The sequence below is a fragment of the Protopterus annectens genome, chromosome 1.part2 (assembly GCF_019279795.1).
Source record: "Protopterus annectens isolate FY-2018-M chromosome 1.part2, PAN1.0, whole genome shotgun sequence".
Lineage (NCBI taxonomy): Eukaryota > Metazoa > Chordata > Ceratodontiformes > Protopteridae > Protopterus > Protopterus annectens.
This window is the reverse complement of record NC_056727.1, coordinates 810,492,400-810,503,043: the sequence shown is the minus strand read 5'-3', so window position 1 is coordinate 810,503,043 and position 10,644 is coordinate 810,492,400. Positions and strand designations below refer to the sequence as shown.

The window sequence follows — 10,644 nt, the reverse complement described above, 5'->3', positions numbered from 1 at the left end:
GGGCTAAACAAATATACCAAAAACTAAATAAAAGCACATTAAAAGTTATATCATTGTTTCTTATGAGAGAAAACTGCAAAAAAACATGGAGCGTTTTTCACAAAATGATTTGTCCATTTAAGTGCACCTGACAGATGCTACTGAAATAATAATAGAAGAGTGTCACAATTTGTCTCAGTGTTTACTAAAGACATTCAAAGATTCAGTCTGAGAAATGGGGAAAAAAGACCCATCCTGTATTGTGACACATTTCCTGACCACATCATTTCCATTTAATGTGCAGGAACGAGCAGGCCTATTTATAGTTAAAGAAAGGAAAATGTTCCAGAGCAGGCAGGAAAACTAAGTTAGGAAAGAATAGCAGGAAGCGTGCTTGCCATTAGCCAAATTATTTGAACTTCATTGAGCTTAAACATTTACCAGCATTTTCAGCCTCTGGGAGTAAACAGAGCACAGTCGCATGGAATTAACTCTGGGAACAGTAGCTAAGGTACATTTAATCTGCATATTGGCAAATACAAGACAATGCTGACGCATGCCTGGTGTGACAGGTTTGATGCTGATGGTATACCAAAGTCAAAAGTAGGTGCTTTTCTTTTTCTTTTTCTTTTTTTCAGAGCATTTTAATTTTGTGCATATGCACTGGATTGTACAGTGTGTCCCTATATATGTGTATTTATCAGTAAAGATAGCTAAATGTGAACTGTATAGTGTTTGTACTCAGCTGCATCAATCTGGCCTCTATCTTCTAGTCTTATGTACCCAGCATTAGGGTAAGTTCTGACAGCACAGAAGGTGCAAAATAGTTACACAATGAAGTATTGATTAGTTTCTAGTCAAAGTAATTGATATAAATTCATGGTGACTACTGGAAACAATGACTTGGTGTGTTCATTTTGGTCTAGCTACGCTTAAAGTGCTCATAGTAATATATATTGTCTTTACATTTATATACCTGTCCTTAATCAGAAGGATACATACTATCAATTTAATATGTATTACATTTGGGATTTATTTCTCTTACACTGCTGAAATTAAATGTTGTTTATATCAGTATTTTAAAGAGCGACTGTGACATTTTTACTTAATGTTATGTGAATGCTGTGTTATTCATCCAGGCATACCTCTCAACTTTCCAGATCTCTTGGCGCATATTTTTGGTCTGTTCCTAATAAAATTTGTGTTTTTCTGGCAAATCATGGTGGATTGAAGTCATTAATTAATGGCATACGTTTGAGTTTCAGACTTTGAATCCTTCAGAAAATGCATGCTAACACACAACCTGTTATTCTAGCAACTTTCTAAATTTATAACAGCAATTATTAAAATCTGTCCTTATTTTTGTGCCTTTGTGTCCCCATTATTTTAGGCTTTGTTCAGATTTTTTGAGCTAAGAGGTTGAATGCTGTCTATCAGGTTAGGAAATATATCTGCAATGGCTGATATTCTAAGCTGTCAAGACAATAAAATAAACACTGGCAATATTTTTAATGTGTCCATAAAAAAATAGTGGTTTGGGTTCCATAAATCTTTTCTCAAAAATGTTGAATTACTAGGTGCTGTGTGAGCAAACTTGATGAGTACTACTTAATATGAAGTGGCTTTTTCTGTTTTCTACAATATTTTTCTAATTCTATTGTGATTATTAGAACAATATATACTATAAGAGTGTTGTAAGAGTATTGTGAATTACATACGGAAAATAAATGGGTCTTCCTTGGTATCAACAGCAATTGCCATTTTAATTATTTTCTAAATGATTAAATGTGACTTTATCTTCAGAAACGCCATTTTGATTTGTGCTGATGCATCAAGCATTACTATTTGAAATTATTAGTAATTTTGTTTTACTGGTAGTAGCAAACCTCACGCTAATAGTGAAATGTTTATATCAATAAAAGTTTCTATAGTATTGTTTACACATTCTTTCAGTTTTTCATGTGTGTACTAGCATTGCAGAAATTCATTTTTTACTTCCCTAATTATTTATTGTAGTTTATAATTATTTCTCAGGTGAATTTAAAGTATTTAATTAGTATTCTGAAATGTTTTGTTACTATTTTGGTGACATATTCATACTGTATATATTATTCTGACCACAGCATGTTTTTTTTATTAATACATGGCAGTCATAAAAGTCTTCTTGCATGATAATCTATTTTTTAATTACAAAGTACATTGGCACATTCATTATCTTCTATTAAATTATTAATAAATTAAACAACCTATCTTTTCTAAATATATATATATATATATATATGTTGAAAATAGCATAGGGTGATAGAATGGTTTCAGATTTTGTTATAACTGATGAGTTCTTTAAGGTTAATATACGTTTATATAACAAATATAAGCTGTTCTCTGAAGAAAAGCAAAAGTAACTAATAACCTATGTTAAAAATAAATTGTTAAATTAAAAATAAAAATAAAACAATAGTACTTAATGGTAAAACAGTGTATTTAAGTGCTTTACAGATACTAAGGTAGCCAGATGAGACACATGTATATCACCCACAGGACTTACCTGCCTTTAATTTTTCCTCAGAGATTTGCTTTGCCCCTCATAAACTGTATTCTGTTAAACAATAATGAATATTGTAGTCACTTTGCAATGACAGTTGCAGATATCATATTCATAAATGCAAAAGTATAAAAAATGTTACTTTAAGAACGGTTCAGAATACATGGAGGTGAGATGTTTCCCTATGGTACATCTGGTTGGGGATGCATGGCTGAAATTAAATTTATTGTGGGCACAGAGAAGTATATAGTGCCATTTTTTCATGCCCGTTACCATAAAGTTTTGGTATAATTCCCCATTTACCATACTCATGCATGCTCATGCACACACCTCCACACTTTTATACATTACTAGTTTACTTTATCTACTGTTTTCTGTATTTTTGTGTGTTTTTTCTTCTGGTTTTCCTTGTATAAATATTTTTTGCTGGAGGCTGAAAACATGAAAACTGTCATGACAGGTGTTTTTTTTCTCTCAACTGCAAAGCACTGACATTTTTTCCTGAGCTGTAAATGATTTAGCTTTTATGCACATTAATAAATATGGATGGATGCTTATTAGATAATTTACAGAGATATATATTTGTATTTATAGTGCTCTAATTAGATAATGTTTATGGTTAGATAGTTTTGCATGCTTTTTCGTATCTATGTAGTTAGCTCTTTTTACTTATCTACCTATGTATATGAATTTAGTTTTTGTCACAGACCTGATGAAGGCTTTAGTGCATTAGTTAGCTGAAAACAATTTTAGTTAAAAGTCAGTCTATTTATATGTATGCTATGCTTTTCTTAATACCTGATTTTGGAACGTGGGTTGCAAATAGATAGTGTTTTCCTTAACTAGGATTTAGTTTGATCTAATCAGTAGTAATGTGTGGGGGTGGGTATTTGCTCTTCTTAAATGCACTTTTATGGCTCTGTTTATATTATTTGCCTGGAATAGGCAGGTTTAAATTATACAATACATATATTTTCCACACCTACTTCTAAGTGTATAAAAACTGATATGTTTAACATTGTAAAGTATTTCCATTTTTTTTGTTGCTGAGGATTACTTGTCTGTGACAAATAAAGGCTTGTTGCTTTGGAACACTACCTGGGTTTCATGATTTTTGAAAATTGTTGTGACTGAGCTCATCAACGAACTTTTAAGACTACTAGGTTTTCTGTTTTGTATTTATTCATTGTAGTGGAACACACATACACATATGACCTCTGCTGACATCATTTTCTAAGATCTTCAGCATCATTTATTATAATATATTCTTGGTTGCCCTAGATATTAAAAAGACAAATATCAGGAAAAATGTAAGAATAACCTACTCAGATATATGCTTACTAAAACAGTACTTAGCATCATTTTGTTACCACCAGATAACAGTGGTGAATGTAAGGGTGTCCTTTGCTAAGGACTCCAGTTCACCTTACCCTAATGCAGAGTTTGTGTACACATTTGTGTGCCTTGGGTGGGCCAGTAATGGTGTATCCATGAAAGAGAGTATGAAAGGTCTTGGACACATTTCATAAAGAGACAATCTCTGGAGTATGGTCTGACTGTGCTGACAGAACATGGTATTACAAAGTGCAGACTAGTTACATCAAAATTCAAATCCCAGCACTCAAATGGTTAGCATAGCTGATATGTTACTTAGCAGAGCATGGGCAGGGAGATCGGCTTCAAAAGGAAACCAAGCATCTTGAATTAAAAATAACTTATCAGCTACCCAATGCTGACAATAAACAATGCAGACAGGCACACTACTAAACCCTGATGTACTCCACACTTACCACAATGACATAAGAAGTCCCCAACATTCAAGCATTTCACAGGATCAGATATTTTTTTTATAAATGACATGTAAAACCATTGCATTCTGCATGCATGAGTAATGAGTCAGAAATGTTTGTGCATCTCTCTTGCCCATGACTGTAGGCCATAACTGCATGTTATTCCCTTATGATAATGTGATTATTAATCACTATAAATATCTTCTAAGTCCTTGTACATCACTTGTGTCAGCTATGAAATTATAACATTTGTCACTGTTGTAAGTGGACCACCACACATAACATACCAGAGGGAGAAGAGCTATATGAGGTCTGAGTCATCCATGCAAAGTCAGTCACAGTGTGCTGTACATAACCCAAAGACATATCACCCTTCATCAGGGGTGCACTATGCCTGACATCTAAGATGCTGGAATGTCTGTTACACATTGCACTAACAGTACTGCAGCTAAGGTGAGCCTATGTTTGTGGGCGAAGGAAGGTACTTCACAGGTAAAAGTTTGTTGAGGGAATGAGACACATCAACATCATAAATGGCCACATGCCATTTAGCGGCTGTATTGGAAGCAGTGCCAGGAACACCACGCACTTAGATGCAGGAACCATGGAGAAACTGACCACATGTGAAAACAATGTTATGTGGGGTTTTCTTTGGATACTGGCTAACTTTCCCTCTTTGAGATTTATTGCTAGCACTCCCTAGGATACAATAATGTAGCCAATCCCTGCTAATGTTGTTGCAATCCATCGATGTACTGCCACATTCACCTCGATTTTATGTCCTGTCTTCTTGCTCTGGTCTCCCCTAACCATCACGTGGCATGTTCCAATCTTGTCTAATCCTGTTGGGCATTAGCATGGCTTATTCATCTCACACTGATACTTTGTATCGCAGTTCACTAAAGCTCCTGCCAGTGCTTTTGTTTTATCACACTGCTGCATGTCCCTGTGTTGTTATGAAATGGTGGGCATCATTTCATAAAAAAACACAGAAAAATGTGGACACGTATATGTGGGTACGAAACAGGTCATTATGCTTCTTTCATATTTACAGGTTCCGTGGTTCATGTCTGCAGCACTTGTGCAGTACAGGGTCATGTGTGCACAATCTGAGATTGGAGCAGTTCCCTTCTGTGAATCACTCCATCATCAGGTTTGTGTATGAACTGCCATGTACAATGTGTCTATGTGGCATACGTATGAGTACTCTGACTCACTTTTCATGAGGTTTTAGCCATTCAACTTTGGGACATCATATTGACCCCACATATTCGTAAAACCACTATTTTATTTGCTATAGAAGTATTTTCTAAACTTTTAACACTGTAACTTGAAAAAATATTTTATGTATATAGTTGTTTATTCTTAGAAGAGCTTCAAAATAAATAAAGTCAATTGCAATAGCCTCAGAATAAATTAGTTAACTTAGGAATTCAACAATTACTCTTTACAAACATTTACAGATTTATGTACATTCTCATTCTAATTCATATGTACAACCATCCTGTATAAGAAAAACATTCAGCTTGCATCACTGAAGACAGGGGACCACATTTAAAAAGGGTAGGTTCTCCTAAACATGAGAAATTCTAAAAGAAGAGTTTTGCTAATCCTCCTACAGTCTATCCAGGTGAGAAATTGTGGAAGTACTCCTGGGCAGCTTTGACTGTGCAACCATTTCCATAACAACTGTTCCTCTAGTCACCCCAAACTTTAAGCTAAGTATAAATGCATTCCAATTTACGTGTTGCCATTAATGGTGAATCCCATTCTAATGTATTGAGAAACAGAGTTGTAAAATAAGTCTGGGTAAAGGGGGCAGCTGCCCCAAGTATAAGTGGTTAGGAGGCCCGATTAGCATCTGCTGAAGGTATGGATGTGCAATATGACATTGAGTTATATGACTGCAATAATATTGCAGCTTCATAAATGAATACTAATACTTTGCACTATATCTGACTTACAGGTGGTGCAGTGCTGTCTAGCAGTTTGTGTATGTATTGATGTTTGCTATTTGACAGCTTCAGAATGTGGGAGGGTCTTAACAGTCAGTTTAGAATGTGTCAGGCTATCCCAGGAACACATAATTTGTTTCACTAATATAGAATGCCTGTGAATCACATTACCTACCTATTCTTTATATAGTAATGTCTTTTGGCTTTTCCCAGTTAGGGGTTGCCACAGCGTTACTCCGGTCCGCTAATGACTGGCAGTGGATTTTTACAGTGCCAAGTTGCCAGCCTGATGCCCAGCCTTCAAAGAAGGCATACACATTCACACATGCACCAACCTGCATGTCTTTAAATGTCACTTGACCATGGGGAGGACATGCAGACTCCACACAGAAGGCGCTTCAGTCGAGAATCAAACAGGAGAACCTCTTGCTGTGAGGCGACAATACTAACAGCTGCACCAGCGCAGCCCTCCCTACCTACCTATTCTTTATATAGTAACTCTAAACTCCAAAACATAAAGAAAGGAAGTCAGTGCAGCTAAAAATGTAGTGCAGTGTCTTCCCTTACCTAAATTATGATGATTTGAGGACTATGTGAGGTATGAGGGCCATGAGTTTGAGATCTTTGGTTGTAACATGTTCTAGGCAGCCTTTCTAGAGGAGTAACTTGTACTCCATTGCCACTCTACTACATGCCATAGAACATGAATCATGGTAGTATTTAACCCCCTGTCAGCAGCTCACCACCATGATACTAATAATCCCTTTGGAATAGGACCTATAAATGTTTTTTTTTTCCAAGACAGACAGGTCTCTCTGCAAAAAAGTCCATCACTGTCAAAATTATATTCAGGTGAAAAGCATTAGAAGGTTAAGTATGCCAAGTACTCTAAGGACTGAAAAACCTGAATCCTCCTAGTCATCTAAGTAAGGTTTCAGTAATGAATAAAGTGCTGTCAAGTATGCCTTTCATTCTTACAAATACCACAGAACCTTTAACGTTTTTTTTCTTAATGTATGACACTGGATTATACAATGGTCAATATCTGTTTTGCTTTGCTTATTTTTTTCAGACTAGACCATTTTTTTCTGGAAAAAGCACAACCTTGTATGAATTGTGGAATCTGCATATGTTTTCATAAAGTCATAGATAAATACTTGTGGAAGTTTTATATGTTTTTATGAGTTCATAGGTTCATATGTCTATGGGTAGATACCAGTCAATCTGTAATTAGACCATTAACAACACAGCCAGAACACCAAGCATCAAAAATTACTTCTTTCCTCGGTGAGAGTTACACAAACAGACCCATCCAATATTCTAAGTTAGTTTTAACTGTAGTTAAGGTGCTACTTTTCTTAATATGCACGGGTAATTTATTCCATAGGTGGGGAGTATGCTGGGATAAGAAATTACTGTACCACCATGTAGAATTAATTTGTCAATAATGACTGAGGTCCTTTATACTCGTGTTTGTGGAATCAATAAGTTCCATAAAGACACAGTAGGTTGCAGGGAGGGGGGTTCATGGCTCAAAAGGCTAAACATATATTTCTGTTGAAGAATCTACAGGAAGCATAATACAGAGAGATGGTGGCTAATTGTTCTGGATATTGTCCTATGACTTTTTTGGTTAGGAACATCCATGGTCTGTCTAGTTAGGTGGTATATTTCAATAAGTTCACAGCAAAGGGGGTATTATATTCAATAACAATGGAGATAAGATATGAGTACAGTGGAAATAATATTTATTGTTTTCTGGATGAGATGCCCTTGGTTATTGATTGATCCAGACAGAAGGATTGTCTAAGTACAGTGGACACATGATTATCAAAGTGCAGAAAGTCATCTGCAAACATGCTGAGCTCTCTAATGACAGTGTCATTGAGAAGGACAATGTCATCCATGTAGCATGATGAGGAATTATTTATTTTTTCACAGTGGAATATACTACATTTTTGGGAATGTAGTTTGAGGTTATTGTTCTTGCATCAGTTGCTTGTATAACCTAGCCCATTCTTGAGTACCTTCATGACAGAAGCTGTTTGAAAAAAAAACAGCCTAGTTTATAGTCATTACTGAAATTTGCTAAACAGAGACTGGAGTTATTGACTCACAGAGTAGAGAAGTAAATGCCAAATAGAAGACCAAGCACCGGGCCTTGGGGAACCATACTTTTGACAGTTTTACTTATTGAGAAGGCAGGCATACCTGTCAAACATCCAGAATTCTGCAGAATGCCCAGATTTTTGCCTCATGTTTATAGTGTGTTTCATATAACATTTCTGGTTTTACGGCAAATCATTGAGGACTGAAGACACTAATAATGACAGTCATTTGAGTTCCAGAGAGCATATCCTTCAAAAAATGCACGCTAACAGAAAATCTTTTATTCTAGTATATTTCGAAGTTAATAAGAGCAGTATTTAAAACCTGCCCTTGATTTTTGGGCCTTTCTCCCCCATTATTTAAGCTTTGTCCAGAATTCTTGCATTAAGAGGTTGAAAGGTACATGAGGAGGTACCTGTAACTCTAACAACATGTGCTCTGTCCATTTTACACTCTTGTTTAAAGTTTATTCTTTCACCATATCATCTAGCTTGTCTACTTGTTAACTGATAAAATGATCGTTGTTCTTGAACTCCTATATTAATACCAGGCTTGTTAGTGTTGCTCATGTTGTAGGATGCGCTGTACTCATGTTCTGTTTTGTTCACATGCCATCTCTTCAACATTAACAAGTCATTATGGTCTTCTCTATGCAAGCCATGAGTCTTTCCATCAGTTTATTGTGTTAAATAGGAATAAGCTCCATCACTTACTGCCCAAAAGAATATTCTCCTGCACTAGCTGTCCAGTCATAGCAGACTTTTCGCTGCAGTAGTGCTTATGCTAGGTGCTCTGCTAAAACATCTACTGGCATATCATAAAAAACTACTATTTGTTTGTTCCCTTATCACCTTTCAAATTGTAGTTAACTCTCATACCTAAAGGGTGCCTCTTTCAAAGTCTTAACTGGTATGGATTGCCTGGGCAAGTATCAATCACTTTTAACTAGTGTACACATGTCATTGGTTATGTCCAATGTATGGGACGGGTCCTTTTATAATTATCAGAAATGTAAATTATGTTGACTACATGGTGAAGTTAGCCAGCAGGAGGCAGAAGCACAAACTCTACTATGTTAACACTGTGAAGCCCTACCATGATAAAGAGACAATGATACTCAGTATCTGCATTACATTAATGGGGAAAGGAAAGGATGATCTTATAGTAAACCTTCTCAGTGAGCCACAGTCTGACACTTTGATGTACGTGGTATTAGTATAGTTGTACTTTCATGGCAGCTCTCCTCTACTAAGGATCATGAGATTTAGGCACTAATACACTAGTTTGGGGATGTGTTCAGTGGTAAGCCTGGGTGCAGGTAATGGGTAGAGCACCATGTGGGCACAGCACCCCACAATCCCTCAAAAGGGCCCAGTATATGGTGCCTGACTTGAGCAAACCCTACAAGAACAACTGCAGGAGATGTTGTATCTCTGGAGTAATCCAGGACTCCTCTTATTCTTAGGCCTCACCGTGGTGCTGATAGTTGTGGCACCAAAGATGGCAGCACCAGGTACTGTGTTGATTACAAGAAACAGAATAATCACACAGAGTTAGATGCTTACCACATGTCTAGGACAGATGAAGATTTAGAGTAGTTGGGTGAGGGTGAGCACCTATTTAATAATGACATAACCAAGGGTTATTGCAAGAAATCCTTGAATCCTGCAGTGCGGGCAAAGCCAGCTTTTGTGTCACATTTTTGGTCCATATGAGTTCAGTTAAATAACCATTGAAATGAAGAATGCTTCAGCAATTCTCCAAAAGTTAGTGGAGTACATTCTATCTGTTGTTGAAGACTATGATCTTGTTTATCTGGATGGCACTGTACCCTACATGCAGTCCTGACAGGAACATGTTAAACATAACAGTCAGAGGTTGGGCAGACAAAAGATGGCATGATTAACCTATAAGGCTAAAAACGTGTCAGGCAGTAATGACAGAAGTATCTTATCTAAGTCATAAAGCTAATGGTGGTGGTAAGAATTGGTTAGAGCATGCCAAGATGGAGGTCATTCAGGAATTACCTGTCCTTGCAATTAAGAAACTGGTTCATAGGTTCCTAGGTTCATAGGTAGGCACTAGGCTATCTGCCTGAAGGCATTTATAAGCCTAGCCAGAATGTGTTGGTTTTCACCGCCCCCTTAGATTAGTTCCCTGTGCCTCTGTCCAGCAGAGCCATTGAAGTGATCCCTGGGGTAAACTTTCCTGTTTCCCATCCACTCGTCAAGATTTCTCTTGAAGAGGGTTAGTGAGGAACTCTGCCTAA

At 36.5% G+C, this 10,644-nt stretch overlaps 1 protein-coding gene across 1 annotated transcript in view; it reads left to right on the top strand.

Moving 5' to 3' along the window:
• The first annotated feature begins 357 nt into the window (after positions 1-357).
• RASGRP3 (RAS guanyl releasing protein 3) overlaps positions 358-10,644 on the top strand; it is a 1,166,392-nt gene continuing 1,156,105 nt past the window's right edge. The window contains exon 1 of the mRNA XM_044058961.1: positions 358-582. The gene's annotated coding sequence lies outside the window, so the exon portion shown is untranslated. The remainder of the gene's footprint in view (positions 583-10,644) is intronic.